The sequence below is a fragment of the Felis catus genome, chromosome A3 (genome assembly GCF_018350175.1).
Source record: "Felis catus isolate Fca126 chromosome A3, F.catus_Fca126_mat1.0, whole genome shotgun sequence".
Taxonomy (NCBI): domain Eukaryota; kingdom Metazoa; phylum Chordata; class Mammalia; order Carnivora; family Felidae; genus Felis; species Felis catus.
Genome location: NC_058370.1, coordinates 51,430,881 through 51,451,910, shown reverse-complemented (window position 1 = coordinate 51,451,910; position 21,030 = coordinate 51,430,881). Strand labels below are relative to the sequence as shown.

The window sequence follows — 21,030 nt, the reverse complement described above, 5'->3', positions numbered from 1 at the left end:
TTCTGGATCAATCTCCCACTCACAACAGATAATCTGAGGGTGGGGGCCCAAAGATACAGTAAGGGAATGAAGGCCAGTTTTCCTGACTTTTTTCTATGTGGAGTGACCTTGCTACCCACAAGAAAGCAGAACGCTCCCCTTATTGTGAAGCATGTCGGCAATTTTTTTGTGACACCCTTATTTTGCAAAATAGAAAACATGGAGAGGGGGATTTTTCTACAAGAGTTATTTTTTGCTTCATTGATGCCTTTATTTCAGAGCATCTAAACCCAGAATGTGGCTAAAGAGAACAGAGATTTCTTATGGATGGGCTCACTCAACAGTTGCTTGAGTAGCCTTCTGGCATTGCTCTTACCATAGATGAGGTTCCGTTCTGATTGCCCAGAACAGTCTGGTGAGGGTGGCTCTGCCCCAAAGGCAGCAGCCCCAGGGTGACTTGGAGCTGGATGGTGGTCAGCCAGCTCTGAGAACAAAAAGCATTGGGCAGTCTTGGAGAGGGTACCCCTTCAGTGACTCTTCTGCTTCCTGTTCTTCGCATTTGTGGAGAATAAAAAGCTACTGGTAGCTAGAATAGTGAGAAATGCAGTCAGAGTAAACAAGTTCCATGCGTGTTCGTGTGGGCTCAGTGTAGGATGGTTTTGCATATATGAGGATCTGGACCACCTGCCTCTCCAAGCATCCCAGAACTCTGAGTCTTGTGGGTGCTTTGAGGTTCACACCCAGGCTGTTCTCCAGCATGTGGCACTGAGCAGGGTGCTTTGCATGCGGTTGGGGGTCAGTAAAAGGGTGAGTGGATGACAGAGTGCTGGCTTTGTTTTTTTTGCGTATTTGTTTTCCTGGAAGCCTCTGTAAGGGAAGTGTTTACACATTTCTGGTGCTAAAGGGACTGCTTTTATTTTGTTGTTTTCAATGGGTCATTTCCAGGTAGTCGTTTCTTTCTCCTCACACAAAACTAAACTGAGTAAGGATACATGTTGCTACTGAAAAAGCTGGGCCTTCCCCCCCCCCCATTAATAACGGTTAAGAATTTGTCAGAACAAAGGAACCCTGCTTTTCTGAAGAGATTTTGAGTTTAGACTTTAATTTGACTTCAAAATCTGGCAGGGTAAGTGCAGACACCTTGTTTGCAAACATGAGGCTGGTTGTGGGGCTCTGGTTTGATCACCCAGAAAAAGAGGGGAAGTAGGGGCAAACGAAGGGTGATGACATTCAGGAGTATTAATAGCTGAACAGTAGATTTTAGGGGGAGAGGATGCTGTGCCCAGGGCTCCAGCTTGCACAGAAGTGCCTGTGGAGGGAACCAGCAGCTCTGTTCTGATGGTTGTGAATCTGTGGTGGAGAATTTCCTTCCTGCCTGTCGTCACCAGAGGTCCATAACTAAGCGATGGCCTCTCACAGCGTCTTCCAGAATTTCTGATAGTTTTCCTTTGAGGCTTAGAAAAGTGTGTGCTGAAGGGTGTGAGGAGGTTTTCGGTCACTGGGAGCCTGGCCGTGATTACTTACTTCGGAAATGTTCTCTGGTTAGCAGTGCTGTTCGCAAGCGGGATACCAGGTTGTTCTCCGAAGGCTTGCTGGCTAATAAGGTGGATAAATCACTTGGTCCCTCAGGGGCTGCCAGCCTCTGGCCCAGATTCCTGTTCTTAATTTGCTTATTCGAGTCAGGGCTGTTGTATTACATGGTGGAAGGGCTGCACCTGTGGATTTTCCACTGACGTGGTCACTTCCTGGGGAAGAGCACTGGGTTTGCCGCTTCACACCTGCATGCCTCAGTTTCATTGCAAGCAAAATCAGGGTTGCACTCACTGGCCTCGTTCTGTTTTATCCATGGAGAGCTCCCTGGGGTAGACTACATTCAGTACTTTAGCTTATTGATAAATAGGTCCTTCACTGCCGTGGTTTCAAACCTTCCATATCTCCAGTCTCCCCTGCTGCTGGCATGACGGATTATCCTACAAACCCAGGAGGCCTGCAGATGGGAGCGCTTTTGCCTTTCGTCTCTTCACCTCCAAACTTGTTCATCTTTTCTCCTGCTGTCCTTCACTTCCCCGAAACCCTAGAGGCTTTTTTCTCACGTTGCAAGACCACAGAGCTTTCTGGACTCCTAAGGGCACCTGCTGAATTGGGGACGCCATCTCACCTCTAGCATCAGAAGAATTACTAAAATACATATTTAAAATAAGGGACCTTAGAGATAAAATCTAGGAATGAGAGGCCTCATTGACTACCAGATTGATAAAATTAGTTAATATGCAATGATGAAAAGAATGGGACAAGCTTGCACTTTCTCACGTTGGAAAGCAAACTCTGAAAAGCAGTTTGTCTAAATCTAGAAAAGGCACAGATTATCTTTGATCTGGAAATTCCAGCCTGTGAATCTAACCACAAAGCAAACAAAACAGTGACAACAGTGTTTCATTTATACATTCGTGAAGAACTTTGTCACAATGACAAAGCCATTATAAAGAATGGAAGGATATTGGAACATTTAAAGTAGAAAAAAGATACAAAATTTTTTATGTGGTGTGATCCTCCCCCCTTTTTTCAGTGCCATGTGTATGTATGGGGAAAAAAGACTGGAAGGAGTATCTTTTTTGATAAATTTATTTCTTTATCTAAAATTTTTTTTCTATGAAAAGGATTCCCCTATCTAGTTAATTAACACATCCATCACTTCACATTATTTATCATTTCTTTTCTTTTCTTTTTTTTTTTTTTTTTAAATTTTTTTTTCAACATTTATTTATTTTTGGGACAGAGAGAGACAGAGCATGAACGGGGGAGGGGCAGAGAGAGAGGGAGACACAGAATCGGAACCAGGCTCCAGGCTCTGAACCATCAGCCCAGAGCCCGACGCGGGGCTCGAACTCACGGACCGTGAGATCGTGACCTGGCTGAAGTCGGATGCTTAGCCGACTGCGCCACCCAGGCGCCCCTATCATTTCTTTTCTGAGAACGTTTAGCTTCTGTTCCCTTAGCAAATTGCAGTTATACAATACGGTGCAATCAACTGTAGTCACCATGTTATTATGTATTAAATCTGGAGACATTATTCACCATATAGCTGAAAGGTTGTATCTTTTAACTGACCTCTGCCTGTTTCCTCCACTTCCCCAGCCCCGGCAACCACTTTTCTGCTCTGTTTCTATGAATTTGACTTTTAAGATTCCACATATAAATGATATGCTGTATTTGTCTTTCTCTGTCAGGCTTTTTTTTTTAACATAGTTTTTAAAGATTTTCCTTTATTTTTATTTTATATAAAATATAAATTTTTATTTTTATATTTAAAATTTAAAAATTATATAAAATTTTTATATAAAATAAAATTTATATATATATGTGTGTATATATATATATACATATATATATATATAAATTTATTGTCAAATTGGTTTCCATACAACACCCAGTGTGCTCATCCCAACAGGTGCCCTCCTCGATGCCCATCACCCACTTTCCCCTCTCCCCCACCCCCCATCAACCCTCAGTTTGTCCTCAGTATTTAAGAGTCTCCTATGGTTTGCCTCCTTCCTTCTCTGTAGCTTTCCCCTCCCCCTTTCTCTCCCCCTTGGTCTTCTGTTAAGTTTCTCAGGATCCACATAAGAGTAAAAACATATGGTATCTGTCCTTCTCTGACTGACTTATTTCACTTAGCATAATACTCTCCAGTTCCATCCATGCTGCTACAAATGGCCACATTTCATTCTTTCTCATTGCCAAGTAGTATTCCATTGTATATATAAACCACATCTTCTTTATCCATTCATCAGTTGATGGACATTTAGGCTCTTTCCATAAGTACTCTCTACACCCAACATGGGGCTTGAACTTACAACCCGGAGATCAAGCGTTGCATGCTACCAGTTGCATGCTACCAGTTGAGCCAGCCAGGTGCATCCCCTCTGTCTGGCTTATTTCACTTGGCAAAGTGTCCACAAGATTCATCTGTGTTGTGAAAAACAACAGAATTTCCTTCTTTCTCATGGTTGAATAGTATTGCATTGTATGTACACATTATCATCTTTATCCACTTATCTGTTTATAGACATTTAGGTTGATTCCATATCTTGGCTATTGTGAATAATGCTGCAGTAAATATGGAGTGCAGATATCTCTTTGACATAGTTATTTCATTTCCTTTGAATATATACCCAGAAATGGAATTCCTGGATTGTAGGTAGTTCTATTTTTATTTTTTAAAGGAATCTCCATACTGTTTTCCACAGTGGCTGCACTGTTTTGATTCCCACCAACAGTATGAGAGAGTTCCCCTTTCTCCATATCCTTGCTAGAACTTGTTGTCTCTTTTCTTTTTGATACTTCTATTCTAACAGGTGTGAGGTGGTATCTCATTATGGTTTAGATTTGCATTTTCCTGATGATGAGTGATGTTGAGGGCTTTTCGTTGGACCTGTTGGCCATTTGTATTTCTTCTTTGAAAAAATGTCTAGTCACATCCTCTGACCATTTTTTAATTGTGTGTGTGTATACACACACACACACACACACACACACACACACACACACACATAGTTGTTATTGAGTTGCATGAGTTCCTTATATATTTTAGATATTAACTCCTTATCAGATACATGATTTGCAAATATTTTCTCCCATTAACTTGCCTCTTCATTTTGTTGATGATTTCCTCTGCTATGCAGAAGGATTGTCTTTTTTTTTCCTTTTTATCTTTTGAAAATTCTTACAATGAGTTTGCATAACAATTTTTTAAATCAGAAACTCAGATTTAAAAAATGTTTTTCCTCCCTCTCCTTCCTCACCTCACAGGTATACCTCAGAGCTCAGGTTTTTACCCATCTTGTTTCGTCACATCTGTGGCCCATGTGACCACACTCTCTGTCTGTAGTATTTATCAGTACTCTGCCCCATCCTCTGATACTCACCTTAGGCTTTGGTATCTTCCAGCTTTCTTTTATCTGTATGTGTGTGTATCTCTAGTCTTGTCAGGTGTTTTTATATTCTGCTTGGGTCTGAACACCAGTGTTCATTAGTCTCTTTCCTTTTAACATCAATTCTCTTTCCTTCCATTCCCCCTGGTCATAATCTGTTCTAGGCAGAATCAGTTCCTGTTTCCTCTGTGTTGCTTTCCTGTCTTGTATATCCCTTTCTCCCAGACTTCTCAACCTTGGCAGAACATTGAATTTACCTGAGAGAGCTTCAGAAATCCCAGGCCTGAGTTCCATCCCAGTGATTTTGGTGTCTTTGGTTTGGTGGAAGCTGGATTTGAGGGGTCTTTAAGTTCCCCAGTGAGTCTGCTGGAAGCAAGGCTGGGAACTCCTCTTCTATCTGGTGTCTTGCTGTACTTTGGGGAATCACGTGCATGGTGCGTATAAGTTTCTGGGGTCCTGACTCTTGGATATCAGCAACACCACTAGACCTACAGATCCCCAGTACCAGGCACTGGGAAAACAGCAGTGAGTGAAAATAACTCCAAGTGAGGAAGTCTGTTTTTGCACCGGCCACCCTGTCTTGGTGCTGGTCTAGCTGAGAATTTGATCAACCCAAATCAACCTCCTGTTTTGACTTCACCCGCTGGGGTTGTGCCTCCCTTATAATGAAGAAGAAACTGGTATAATCCACATCAGTGGCCAGCTTGGGCATGCAGTCAGGACATGTTTCTCAAGCCCTTATTCCCTGCTCTGTTGCTCAGTCATTGAGACCAAACCTGGGGGCTCATCTTCTTCCATCATTGTTGCCCTCAGACAGGGATGCAGTGTGCTTATTGTGGCTCTGACTCTGCGGCTCATAGAGGTCAGTAGTGGCTTTGTCTCTGCTTCACATTGTCTGGTCTCAGAGAGGGAACAGGCATCAGAAAATTTTACAGGACAGCATTAGGAAATCAGGAATTACAGCGAAAGGGAATCCTGTCCCTGTGTGAGGCTGGGTCAGACTTTTATGACATGGTTCTGTGATTCTCAGTATATGGTCCTGCTATAGAAACTGGCTTCAGAGAGTCATGATTTATTACAAGGAAAATGTGGACTGTTTGTATACCTGTGTGACGATGGCCTAGTTACCCAGTCAGAGCCAAGCTATAACCATGAGAGAAGAGGTAAGACATTGTATTTCAGGAAGAGTATTTGGAAGAAGGTTATCACCTCCTACAGGTGTCTAGTGAGGGCTGATGGAAGCTTCTTGGGGATGCATGGGCACCAGTGGTAGTTAGGGACTGCCAGCCCAGAGGCCCAAGGCCACCCTCAAAAGCTGGCAGGGTGTGGGTAGAGCCAGAATCATGTGCCCATCATGGCTCCTCATGGCTCTTGTGGTACACTTGGAACCTCTGAGCTCTCTTGTGCTCTGTCCCTTTCCATTCACCCACTTACCAGCAAGTACAAAGGGTCTGCTGGATGCTGTTGTTACTCCATGCATCACAAAGAAAATGTCCCTATTCTCACAAGGTTTATCTTCCAGTGGGGGAGGTTGACAAACATGAAACATTAATAAAAAAATAACCCAGATGTGGTGAAGCTTTTTATTTTGGTTTAGCCCAGTAGTTTAATTTTTCCTTTTTTCTAGGAAAATATGTCTACAGCTGATATCAGAGAGATTATTGCCTGCACAGTCTTCTAGGATTTTTATGGCTTTGGGTCTCACACTGAGGTCTTTTATCCATTTTGAGTTTATTTTTGTGTGTGGTGTAAGAAAGTGGTGTAGTTTCATTTTTTTGCATGTAGCTGTCCTATTTTACCAGCATCATCTGTTGAAGAGACTATCTTTTCACCCAATTGTATAGTCTTTCCTCCTTTGTCATAGATTAATTGACCACAAAAGCATGGGTTTATTTCTGGGCTCTCTATTCTGTTTCATTCAGCTCAGGGTGTATTTTTGTGCCAGTACCATACTGTTTTGAGTACTATAGCTTTGTAGTGTATCTTGAAATCTGGGACTCTGATACTTTCAGCTTTGTTCTTCTTTCTCAAGATTGCATTGGCTGTTCAGGATCTTACAAATTTTAGGATTCTTCATGGTGAAGGAAATCATCAACAAAACAAAAAGGCAACCTACTGAATGGGATAAGATATTTTCAAATGATATATCTGTTAAAGGGTTAATATCCAAAATGTATAAAGAACTTACAAAACTGAACACCAACACCCCCCCCAAAATAATCCAATTAAAAAAAATTGACAGAGGACCTGAATCGACATTTTTCTAAAGAAGACATACAGATGGTTAACAGACACATGAAAAGATGCTCAACATCACTAATCATCAGGGAAATGCAAATTAAAACCTCAGTGAGATATCACTTTACACCTATCAGAATGGTTAAAATAAAAAAAAAACACAAGAAATAATAACTGTTGTTAAGGATTTGTAGAAAAAGAAGCCCTTGTGGTAGGAATGAAAATTGGTGAAGCCACTGTGGAAAATAGCGTGAAGTTTTCCTAAAAAATTGGAATAGAATTAGAAGTAATTCTATCCAAAGAAAGTGCAAACACTAGTTTGAAAGGATATATACACTCCCATGTATATTGCAACATTATTTACAATAGCCAAGATATGGAAGCAACTCAAGTATCCATATATGGATGAATGGATAAAGAAGATGTGATATGTAAGTACACACACACACACATACACACACACACACAGGGATACTATTTAGTCATGAAAAATAAGGAAATCTTGCTATTTGCAACAACATGGATGGATCTAGAGGGTATAATGCTAAGTGAAATAAGTCAGTCAAAGGCAAATACCATATGATTTCACTCACATGTGAAATTTAAGAAACAAAGGAATAAACCAAAAAAGACACAAACCAAAAACAGACTCTTAACTATAGAGAACAAACTGATGGTTACCAGAGGAGAGGTGGGGGGAATGGGTTAAATAGGTGAAGGGGATTAAGGGTACACTTATCTTGGTGAGTACTGAGTGATACACAGAATTGTGGAATCACTATATTGTATGCCTTAAACTAATATAACATTGCTAATTATATTTGAATTGTAGGGGGAAAAAAAAGAAAAAAACTAAATGTGGGACAGATGACATGCAAATAGTTAATACTATAGGAAAGGAGAGTGGAGAATGACAAAATGATGACTTTCATGTTTGGTGCTGGGGAACATCCTTGAAGGGATTCAGTCTCAGCCAATGTCTGAAAATCTGAGTGATGACAAGGAGCCAGCTAGGCAAAGATCAAAGATTGTGGAGTGGGGACACCTGGTGCCAGGATGCTAAGGTAGGGATGACCTTGGCATTTTCAGAAACCACACAGCAGTCTGAATGGTTGTACAGTCCAGGGAAGGAGTTTGGATCATGTTCTCAGTGCACTGGGAAGTCATGGAAAGGCTTTAATCACAACAATGTGCGATCTGGTTTGCTTTAGAAAGATCTTGCTGGCTGCTGCTAAGGGAAAAGATTGAGGAAGCCAAGTTGGGAGGCAGATGACCAGGTATAGGTGATTACAGTATCACAGGCAAGAAATGATAATGATTTAGACTAGGTTGTGGTAGTAGAGATGAAAATAAAAGAACAGACATAGGGTTTGTTTGGAAGAATGATCAACAGGTCTTGATGCATTGGATATTTGGCACGAGGGAGAGGTGAATCAAGGATAATTCCTAGAGTTTTGGCTTCAGCAACTGGATGAGTATTAATATTATTTACCAAAGCTGCAAAGACTGCTAAATATCCAAAGGGAGTATAAAGATTTCTAATTGGAACCTGTGAAATTGAAGGTACCTGTTAGGCATCAAAGGAGAGATGTCAAGTAGTCAGTGGGTTATACAAGCTAAAGACAGATTGTTGGAGTCAATCAATGGCATTTAGAAAGAGCGATAACGTGTTCCTGTTTTCTTAGGACACTCCTGATCTACACCTATTGTTCCATCATCATTGTTAAAGGACCCCTTTTCTCACTCTCAGCCTCACACCTCTTTGTGCTATAACTTATCATCTTTCACAGAGACAGTATTTAAAGCTACGGGCTAGAGAGTCATTAGAGAGAATGGTACAAATACAGGCAGAGTCTTTTACACTTCAACATGTTGATGTGGGAGGGCATTCAGGAAACAGCCACTGGATCAAGAGAAAAGCCAGGAGGAGGTACACTCACCCCAGTCAGGAGAGGAATGTGGCTGGGAAGGGAAGAGTGGTCACACGTGAAAGAATGAGATGAAGACACAAAGAGTGGTCACTGCATGTTGCAGTTTCCTAAGGATGGTCCCAGCGGAAAGGAGAAGGTGGAAGCCCACAGGAACTGAATTGAGGAGCTAGAATGTGTGATGAGCTTGCTACATCCTTCCTGTTGCCCCACTTTTCAGACAAAAATCATAATTGTAAGGAGCTAATTTAAATGCCATCTCTTCCATTAAACAGACCTCAGATTCCAACAGTGAACTGGTTAGAATTAATTGCCCTTCTGTATTCCTATAGCACCTTGTTTGTAACTTTTCATGTGACTTTTTGTTGTTGTTGTTCATTGTGTTTTAGCCATGTGTGCCTGGCTCCTTATTAGCTATAGATCACCTGGGGGCAATGACTGTTTATTTTCCATCTGCATCTTGCCTATGAAACTTAGCCTTGTCACAGTTCAATGAACCTATGAGACATTTGAGAAATGTTGAATGGATGAGTGAATGGATCTGTGAATAAATGAGTGAGTGAATGAGTGAATGGATGAGTGAGTAAATCATGAGTGATTGAATACATAAGTGACCAAGTGAGTGAGTGGATGGATGAGTGTGTGAATGGGTGAGTGAGTGACTGAGTGAGTGAGTGGATGAGTGAATGGGTGAGTGAGTGACTGGGTGATTGAGTGAGTGAGCGATGGATGAGTGAGCAAGTGAGTAAAGGATTGGAACTGCAGTCAAATTGGTACCAAGTACCTACACAGCATAACAGCCATGGGTGGTTGGTATTTCTGTTTGTCCCTTGTCCACCTCATTTGTTCATATGCAAAAGCTTCCATTTCCAGCAATGATCATTAAACACTGCAATGGATAATTGTAGAGTGGTTATTTTCTATTCTGTTGGTCCTAGGCTGCCTTTAATTCTAATGGAAACAATAGTTTCCTTTAACTGAAAATTTGGTGAATCCTTTTTAGCTATTTTTCTGTTTTCCTTGTACTGTTTGAAGGATATACTATTTATGGACTGCAAAACGATAGATTCTAATCTGAGCTAGAGATAAAATGTAAAGGGGGGCATAAAACATTTAGGAAGCACACATGAATCACAACAGAGGATTACGCAAAAGCTTTCTCAGGAAAATGTGCACATTTTGCATTTAGGAACAGCCCAGCAAAGTGGCATACAGCTGATTTGTCATAATATATAAACCTCTGGTAGTACTAAGAAAATAAATGTGATATTAAGTCTTTAGGCAAAGCCATTGATACTAGTTTCTATCTATGAATGCAATTCTGTGTTCCTGATGTGTTGGAAATACCCCAAAACAAATGCCAAATGTGAGATTGCAGATTAAATTTATAGGGCCCTAAGCTGTAACTATATTTTTAAGATGGGAGCTGTTCTACCTACTAATTCCTCTGGGAATAAACTGGCAGAATGAGGGAAACCCCAAAATGCCAGGTATAAGAGAAGATCTTATCAGAATTTCTGTTAGGCAGATTCAGGGAGGAAATCTGGGAATGGTATTATCTGTAGCCCTAGAAATCACAGCCTCAAGAACCTGAAGTCAAAGACGTGCAAAAAGCCCTGATGTCCGGGCCCTTGAATCAGCCTGTGGCCCTGGACAAGTCCCTCCCTGTTACTGGCATCCTGAGGGAGGGGGGTTGATGCTGGTGCTGAGAACAACCCTCTTTGCCAAAGCCAGGTGAGGTCTCACACACCTTTCACACTGTGGCCTGTCACCAGTGGGGTCTCATTCCATATGGTGTGACAGTTGAAGCAGTTGGACTTGGGCTTGCCCTTGGTGCCTGGTGTCACTAAGGAGGTGAGAAGAATTCTTGCTCTTCTTGATGTTATACGGCATCCCCTGGAAATGTTCAGTCATGTTGTTCTGGGCAGCCTTCTTCTGAGGGACCCACTGCCAGGGGACTCCTCTGCCCAGCTGTCAGCAGAGCAGAAGGAGGGTCTCTGGTGCCTCTTGCAGAAAGCTCCCATTGCCCAGGCACGCCTGTGTACTTCATGGTGTACTTTGTACTTCATGGTCTCCATGCTCCTATAGCACCACAGACCCTGTCTCTCTGAGGGTCAGCTGGTTGCTACTCTGAGGCTTTTAGATTTAAAGATGGGAGCAGAGCCATGGTCAGAGTGAGGCCCATGCCTGTAGTTACTTTTTTCTGTCTTCAACAGATGGCCAGCATTGGCCTCCACCATCACTTGACTCCCCTTTGGGTGCTCAGATGTAATTTTTGTTGCCTTGTGGTTATTTAAGTCTGGATGTGCAGACCCTGAGAGTCTGACTAGGTAACTTGTACACAGTCCTTCCTATGTGAATCGGTCATTTTCCTTTCCAAGTGTCAACTGGAAATTAAAAGTAAATTAATTTTTATTTTCTTTGGACAAGCCGCACTTCTAACCTGACTTGTTATTATAGGGAATTGGGCTTTGAAGAAGACAAATTTAAGAGTATCTATAAATTATCTTCATGTTTTTTCTTTTTTCATGTTTGCTTTTTATCCCTTGAACTGAGACCAGAATCATTAAGATTTTCTTAAGAAGTTGGCTGCAATAAATATCCTAATAATTACAACTCAGGAAATTCATCATAAATCATTGTTTTTGCTGTATTTCCTTGGCCTTCAGATTTTCCAGCTGAAATTGCCTCAAGGGACCCTTAACATCTTTTATGGAGTTTGTAAACTCCCTGAGGTTGAAGAGTCTTGGACTTGGAATCTAGAACACCTAACATAATACTGGGCATTACTTACTGGGCTCAGGAAATCTTTTGAAGGAACAAAAAATATCTTCCTATAATGTAAGTTGCTGATTCACAAAGTGGCTTCTTCACCAAAAGTGTGTTGAAGCAGTTTTGAAATCAGGACACCTAGGTTCAAATCCATTTTCTACCTCTGGCTGGGATAACACCGAGCCAGCTACTTTACTTCTTTGAGCTTCTGTTTCCTCATCTGTAAAGTGAGATGGTGCCTACTTTGCAGGGTGGTTGTGAGGGGGAGTAGACCAAAGAATAACATGGCTAGTTGGGTGGCTGGTATGTATAGATGTCCCACATCCATGGTGCCCTCCTCTCTTCCTTCCCCATCAGCCTGCAAGGGTCTCACCTGACATTGTACAGCATAACGTGACAGGTGGCATTACTTTGACTTGTCTTAAAGCTGGATGCTTTCACATAGATGACCAGGGAGGCAGTGAGGATGTGAGAGTGGAGGTGATATATAAACCTGGAATCGCCTCTGGGGTGTTCTGGGGTGAGCTGTGAACATTCACCGTGGGCTCTGGTCTTCAACTTTGCATTGTGGTGATGAGCAGTGCTGGGAGGCCTGTTCCATGTGATGAATGTGTGTGACAAGTGCTTGAGGGAGAGGACATTGGTGTCAGGTGGATGTCCCAACCCTCCCTGACTTCTGGCTCCAGGGGAACACTGCCACAAGACTGTGAGTGAGGAAGGGTGCTCAGTGGGAGAGGAGGACCTGCATTACAGGGAGTTGGTTAACTTCTTTCTAGTTAGACTTCCCACTGTTTAAGATAATGTGACACATTACCTGGAATCACAACTGCATTCAACAGTAGTACTGCTTTAATTTTTCATTTTCTCATATTTAGTGATGGGGGTCTCAAATATGAGTGTATGGATATTTTCCAGAGACATAGACTTAAATTTGGGTTTGCAGGGGCTGAGTGAGCAGTGAGACAGAGATCAGAATGAGGTCACACCCACAAACCGGTGCACCCAGGTTTAAGTGTGGAGGTTGTTGCTTTCAATTCCAGTAGCCAATGGTGTGCTAAGGATGGCTTTGGAGAGCTTCAGAAGCTCTCTCCCACAGAAGCTCCACAGCCCCCTCCCCGTACCCTCCATTAGTCTCCAAATAAGTGTACTTGCTAGGTAACACCAGTGACCTTGCAGGGCAGACTGAGCTCCCAGATGACCTCTGTAGCTTACCACCCACCATGTCACCGCCCTGTCCCTTCCCACAGGGACACTTCTGGGGGTGTCAGTGTTAGGAATGGTTCTGTGCAGAACCAGCCTCTTCCCGATTAGACAGGTGCAGGATAGTCATGCTTCAGGGTTGCCTGTCCTGGTCCAGGTGTGCCCGGCAACCTCTTCCCTTTGTAAACTTGTGCACGAGTGTGCTGGCTCATCCATTCTGACAGACTGGCTGTTTAGACAGTGTTTCCTCCAAGCTGCCCTTCTTGGTGTGCTCTTATTTTTCATATTAGCAAACTGAGCTTTTCATTATTCCTTGTAGGTATTGAAAATGTTTTTAATTGTGAAATATAGCATGGAACAAAAGAACATCTAAACATTATGCTAAGTGAAAAGAAACCAGTTGCAGAAGACTATATTATATTATCCTGTTTGTATGAAGTATCTAGATTAGGGACAGAAAGTAAACTACTGGTTTCTTAGGGCTTGGGATGAGGGTTGGGAAGTTACAGAGTATAGGGATTCTTTTTGAGATGATGAAAAATGTTCTAGAATTGCCTGTGGTGATGGTGATGCATATCTGTGACTGTATCAGAAACCACCAAATCACCTGATGGATGGTTTATGTCTATATGTCATATATCATATGTGTCAAAAATGAAGGCAAAATAAAGATATTTTATGATAAATGAAAAAAACATGTGCACAACTTCTCAGATGCTACTAAAATGAACACTCATGTACTCAGCAACCAGAACCAAGTGGAGTATCCTACAACCCAGAGGTCTCATTTCGCCCCTTCTGCCCCAGAGGTAACCACTGTCCTAAATGGTGTTAATGACAATGTGTGTTTGCATCTATCCCTCAACTAGGTATAGTTTAATTTTACCTATTGGTTAATTTTGTACATATGGATTCATACGGTACCTATTTTGTGACTTCTTTTAAGCACTGTGGTTTAGATATATGTTGCCATAGATTTTTCCTATTCACTGCTACATACAATTCCATTGTATGGAGAATACAATTCATGCACCCATTCTACCATTGATGGCATTTGAGTTGTTGGGTGCCATTATGGCCAGTACTGACATAAACATACTTATATTTACCTCCTAATGCACACATGCAAGGATTTCTGTAGAAATATCCCTAGTAGCAGAATTGCTAGGCTATAGAGTCCATGCATTTTTATCAATGATAGATAATACCAAATAATTTTTTGTCAAGAAAATTGTGCCAATCTATGTTCCCAGAAGCCAGAGGTGACAGTTACTGGTGTTCCATATTTTCAACAACACTTGGTATTCTCAGGTTATTAATTTTTGCCAGCCTAGTGGGTATGAAACAGTATTTCAGTGTGTGCATTTTCCTGATGATCAGTGAGAGTGAACATCTTTTGTATATGTCTTCCCATATTAGTTAGCGTTTACTGCATGACAAACACCCCCAGAATGTAGAAGCTTAGAATAACATCCATTTCATTTAGCCAACAATCCCGTGTGTTGGTTGAGATTACCAGCATAGCGGGAATGTCTGGGGACTCTCCATGTGGTTTCTTATCCTGCAGAAGGCTGAGTTGGGCTTTTCATGTGGTGAATGATAGGTTCTAATAAACTGCAAGAGAGGGCAGATGCCATTGTGCACTTTTTAAACATCTGATTGCATTATAGTGTTGCTGTCTCATTGGCCAAAGCAAGCCACCAAGGCTAAGTTCAGTTTGGAAGAGAATTTTCCAAGGGCCTGGATCCAGGGAGACATGAATCCTGTTGGAGGACATTATTACACAACCCACCATAGTACCTACTTCCTGTATTTCTTTAGGATGTTGGTCTTTTATATTACTGGTAGGAGTTCTTCATATAGTCTGGATACTAATTCTTTGATAGTTATCTGTACTAATTTTGGATCAATAGAAATTCCTTTAATAAACAAGATCAACAAAATAATAATAATGGCATGTTTTCTGGGCTAAATTTGGAAAACATTACAGTGTAAGGTAAATACAGAAAGGTTATTTATCTCAAAGGAGGAACTAGAATCAAACTCCTAAAACTTAGTAATTTAACTTCTGTATCTGTTATAACTTAGTAATCAGCTATTTTAAAAAGCTGCCTACATGGAGATTTAGGATTTTTAGGAATATTAAAGACCCGGGGGGAAATTAGTATTGGTTAGGTAGGACAAAAACTCAAATCAGTTACTTGTAATAAACTTAAATAAGTGCAACTCTTTTTGAAATTCTCTTTTTAGATTCTCTAAATTAACCTTGTGTATTTAGTAATATACATATTGTACTCTACATAACTTGGTTTTCTTCCTAAAATTATCTTTTAAGACAATTTGATATTTTACTCAGAAAAGTACAAAGTTTCTAAATATTTTGAAAAAATACATTGATGTATAAAAGGATGGATATTAAAATTTTAGACTTTGAGGGGCTCCTGGGTGGCTCAGTCGGTCAAGTGTCTGACTCTTGATTTTGGCTTAGGTCATGATCACATGATCTCATGGCTTGAGCCCCATTTCGGGGCTATCAGTGGAGAGCCTGCTCAGGATTCTCTTTCTCTTTCTCTGCCCCTCCCTTGCTCGCTTGATCTCTCTCTCAAAAATAAATAAACTTAAAAAATATTCTAGACTTTGAGTTCTCTTCCCCATGTTTTGCTTATTTAAAGCAAAAATACTCCCCAAACGAAAGATACCCCAAACACAAGATAAATATTTCACCATTATAACAAAAAAGACTGTTTGGGCTTAATCTAGAACTTTTACAGGGTCCAACAGAACCAGAGTTTATTTTTTCAGAGGAGTAGATAAGTGCAAACTCTCCAAATTTATTGAATTTGATGTTTACGAATGAAATGATTTCCTCATCCCCACAAGTGCTTTGTCTTCTTGAAAGGCTTCAGTTGTATCTTTTTTAGAGATGCCTCACTGTCCCAGTTTGCCTGGACCTGAGGAGTTTCCTGGGACATGGGTGCTAAACCCTGGGAACATACCAGGCAAGTTGGAGGCTAGTTGGTCACCCTCTTCTTCACAAATTTCAGAAAGTAAAATTCATTGGTTTGGATTCATGCCCACATCTCTAGCCTTTAAATGTGCTTAACTTGCTTAATTTCCTTCTTTGATTATTTTTTTTGCCCCCTAACACAAATCGTTCCTGCTGGAGGTGGAAATATTCAGAAAGCAGGGCCCCGGGACTGGCTGTGTGGAGTTGGCCTCTGGAGGGTGTGTGTTGCTCCAAAACGGGCTGGTGAGGGCTTTCCTTGTTGCCCAACGCTGACAGTTCCTAATGCTGCTCATTTTGTCACATAGGCAGCATAGTCGCATTGCCTACGTTCATGGTTTTCATGTTACAGCCACGATTTTAAAGCAGCATATTCTGATTTTTCTCACTTAATTTAGTAGTCTCTTGGTTTAGATTGCACTTGGGGCTGTGCTTAGAGTTTTGATAAAACTTAGTTGTATATGTGTCATTTTGGAAAGGACTGTTTGGAAAATAGGACATAGAACAGGTGGTTATAAAACCACCAGGTCAAATGGAGATCATTATTTCTCTTTTATTTAGAGGAAAATGTTGCTATATAGGTTGACATATAAAGATATATAATACATAATTTAAGGAAATATTCAGGGAGTAGAGACTAGGGAATACATATATGAGCATTTTTTCTTATGATGCATTTTCTTCATTCTAAAACGATTATATTGTTTAATTTCTGTCTTAACAGTTCCTAGATCTGCCCTATGATGTTGTGCAGCTTGTGCACTGCACAACTTGGAGTGGGGGGGGCAACTGTTCACATTCCAGTTATCCTAGATTTGTCTTGAGAAAGGGATGCCTTGCATAAGAATGCTCCTGGGCAAATGGAAGCCAGCATGACTGCCTCCCTGACCCTCCCAACAAAGGTACTTTACAGAACAGACGAAGGAAATAAAATTTTTCTTCTGCTTACATTTTATAGCCTTCCCTACCCTCACTGTAGTACCTCATATCTCTGACCTGAGACAGTTGATCTGTTTTCTAGTTTTAACACATAGCAGCATAATGGTATAGAGCACAGAGCCAGGGGCCAGTGCTGCGGTGTTCTACCTGCACAATCCAGGGGAAGTTACTCGCCCTCTCTGTGCCTTACTTTCCTCATCTGTACAGTGTGGGTGGTTCCTTCCTCAGTAGGCCAGTGGGTGGGTTAAATGAATGAATAGGGTAAAGCACTCACAACTGTGCATGACATGTTGTATGTAAATGCCACAGCCTTGTTCAGCTTTGCCTTTGACATTGGTCTAATGCACACCTGTGTTTAGCAAGACTGAATCTTTTTTTTTTAAGCCAATACATTTTTATTTAAGGAATTTTTTGTGTGATTCCTTCTATAGCCAATCACCATAGTTCCTCAAAGTCAGAATGATAATCTTCAATACGGCCCTTTTAAAAGGAACTTTTTTTGTTCAATCCATAGTTCACTGTCAGTCCAGAGCTCTTCAGTTTGGCTTCTTTGATCTCCACTTGAATATGGACATACTTCAAAAATTCCCCATCACTAATCTTTGGGATCTAGTTTCTTTATGTTAGGACCCTAGAAGTCAAATTGTAAGAAGTGCACTGATTGTGCACTGATCTAGAATTGTTAGTCCTTGTTTCTAATATTAAAAAGTCTTGTTGCTTCCCCTCCATGGCTTGAGCCCAGCAGATGCTGTTATGGGTCTCACTGTCACCACAGCAATAAACTTGCTGTGATGGTAGCAAAATGTGTGTCTCAGTGTAGCCGCGTTAACAATCTCTGGACACCATGAATGACAGTGCCCATTTCCATCTAGAATGAGGCTTTAGCAAGACTGCACCTTAAACTCTGGTTAATAGGTAAGGGCACAGGTAGAGAAGTCATGACCTATTCCTTGACCCCATGAGAAGAAGGCCAGGTCAATAATCATTGTCTTTGTCTCTTTTCTTCTGGGATTTGCTTCTCCCTGTCTCAGCAGCACCCCCCCCCCCGCCCCCCAGTGTGTGATTGTCTATTTATGTGCTGCTTCTCCTGTGAGATGGAGCATCTTCTATGATGGAAGCTTAGATTTCCAGGAATTTGCCAGGTACATGGCAGGGGTTCAGGGACATTCAGCTTCAGCGAATGGATTGGGTCTCCTCTGGGATTTGGGAGGCACTGCCTCTCCAGGGCAGTATTTTTTCTCTGTGTCATAATTCTTGTGGTCAGGCCCAGCCAGGCAGCACTCACCACATACCCCATTCTGGTCTCAAAATCCAGAAAAGTGCTCCGGAAGGATATTGAACATCCGTGTGGGGCTCTGTAAGTATCATTTACATCAGAGCTTAGATGGCACTTTTGACCCTGAGTCAGAGTTGTGACCTAAGCAGGAGAGGGGGGTTCTTTATGAGGAGTTGTGCAAGCTCACAGTCCTCACAAGGCTAAAGGAGAGGCCGGTGTGCCTGTGCCATTATGTGTGTGTGCACACATGTAGTTCTTTCTTCGTGTGTGGGGTTTCTCTTACCTTATCAAATGTAGGCAGCAAGTTGAGGCCACAGAATGGTGTGTTCATTCCATTTTGGTGTTTCTCAGTGAGGTCACCGTACCAGGATCCCAGTAGACAGCTTCTCATTTATTGAATGAAACTTGGGTAAAGCTGTTCTAAGAACAGAGGGCATTGGGCATATTCATTTTTGTCAAGTTTGCCATTAGCAATGAATCTCCGGGTTGTTTTCATGTTAGTACTCAATATAAATATCTGTGAAGCTGTGAACACATTTACAATTTCTAGTCAACTAACTAGAAATCATCAGCCACAGAAGATACAAAATTAGCAAATACCTATCAAAATAAACTCGACAGTTCTTATCAGACATGCCATAACCTCTATAAATACGAGATGTCAAATGAAATGTACCTAAGAATTTGGGCAACTTTTAGGAACTGTTGGAGAGAACTTTCTGAGTTGTTTTAAGCAAAGGAATGGTCAGAAGTGTAGAAGGCCCTCATAGTAGCTTTCAGTAAGTACTGTCTGTGGCTGGGTCCAGAATCCCAGTTGGGGTGTGCCTTACTGATTTAATGAACATAATAACATGGAGCAAGCTGCCTGTTGCTTGTGCTTTTAATAGCAGAGGTTTTCAGAGAAATAAGCCAACTAAATTGGTTTTTCTTCTTGTCTCTTTAATTATCCCTGCTCCAGGCCAGTGAATCGAGGCATAGTGGTAGGAAGGGAGAGAACATCTTTATTTTCTTGCTGCAACCAATGGTATATACCCTTTACCCTTTGCTGTGTGTGCTTGTGCACAAACACACATACTCTCTGTCCACCCTCTCTCTCCTGATCACAAATGTGAGTGCATATTGTTTCACACCCGGCTTTCTCACAAGCCTATAAACGCTGCTCTGGAGAGACTGAGGGTGTGGCCCGTGCTGCTGTGGCCTCAGTGCCTTTGCAGAGCACCCGCGTCCTCAATGCATGTTCCCTGAGCTGAGAATGAGAGAAAAAGTAGGTTGACACTACACTGTGAAGACACTGCCAGTTCCGTGGAGCCCATTGCCCCACCAGTGCTGGCTCAGCATAATTCCAGGAATCCAGGCGGCCGCTGCTGCTGCTGCAGGAGTCCTGAGGTGAGCTCCGAAGGCATTCTGACGTGCCAATTTAATGGGATTTTAATCTCATTAGGGATGCAGACGTTGCACTGTCATCGCTGGAAGGAACGTAAGTGATTCAGGCTCATGATTTATTTAAATGTGGAGGAAAGGGCTCCCTTAGCGAAACAGGAAAGTATCTGAAGCGCAGATACTTTACGGTGCAGGCGCTGCCAGGTCCCTGGGTGTGGGTAGCCCAGGGACCCCTTGGATCTGGGTGTGTTGGGACTTTGAGAGCTTCTAGAGAATTTGTTTAGAGGATTGTGCCTTGGTTTTTATTGTTACTTTCTTCTTAGTCTTGACGGCCTAAATTTTATCTCCTAAATAGTTTTTTCTTTTTCTCATTTTCTCTGGATGGAGTTAAACTTTATTCAGTGAAAGGGAAAACTTCAAGCTGTTGATGAGTGAACCACTAGAGAAAACAGCAAAGGAGGATTTTATTTCAAGGTACCTTAGGTGCCGGAAGACAGACAGTGGCATCTCTTGTGTCCCATTGCCCCAGAGACCAGCTGCCATCCACTGACTGTATTTTTATGCGTATTCATGAAGGGAGATGGATGGAGCCTTGCAGGGAACCAGCAGCTCTTCTTGGTGGGAAGGTTTTAAACTACCTCTTCCCTTCACACTGCCCGGCTTGACCTCCACTGCACCTGAGTCCTCTCGGAATGTGCCCATCCACTTAGTGGCAGCCTCAACATCACCAGAATCCCTCTTGTCCACTCCAAAGTCTCTGTTCACATCCTGGGAAAATGCCCATTGGGCCAGGAGTTGTTTTTTTGTGTGTGTGCCACGTGGGCACAAAGATAAATCCTTTTTGGAGAGGCTAAATCAAGTCATTCAGTCCATCATGTGACAAGGAAATAATAAATCAACTGTCTGCTTTTCAACTCTGTGGGCTTCACAAGAAGAAAGAAAGGAAGCAGCCTCGAGGCCTCCCTGTAAGGGCAGCTGCCCTGTGTCTGTGCAGTGCCCGCAGGGAGGGGGCAGGACCAGCCTATGTCTGGGCCGGAGGTGGTTTGCCGGGGGCAGTCGGGGAGGGGTGGCCTGAGGGGAGCAAAGCTAGTGTTACTTTCTTCCTTGAGTTGTCTGGGGCCAGGATGGTTCTGCCTGCCACTAGCTTCCTAAAGAAAGTTCTCTCTCGTTCTCCATGCATGGTGTGTACTCTGTGCAAAGTTTCTGGCATGTTATCCATTTCCTGAATTACACAGCTAGAGCTTCCCCTATCTCAGTTTCCCAAAAAAACAAGTAACCCAAGTGCAGAAACCCAGACTAAGAATATGTTTTATGTAAAGGAGACAGAGACGCAGTTCAGGTGGAGATTGTATTGGAAACCCCTTTTCCCAGATGAGTCCCCAT

The 21,030-nt window shown here is 42.0% G+C and overlaps 1 protein-coding gene and 1 non-coding gene across 3 annotated transcripts in view; one reads left to right on the top strand and one right to left on the bottom strand.

Moving 5' to 3' along the window:
* The window catches only part of SH3RF3 (SH3 domain containing ring finger 3), a 367,542-nt gene that overhangs the window by 97,837 nt on the left and 248,675 nt on the right, over positions 1-21,030 (top strand). The window lies entirely within an intron of this gene.
* On the bottom strand, positions 17,738-17,872 carry LOC111559969. Its single transcript, XR_002741429.1, has one exon. It is a non-coding gene; the product is annotated as a small nucleolar RNA SNORA1 (small nucleolar RNA).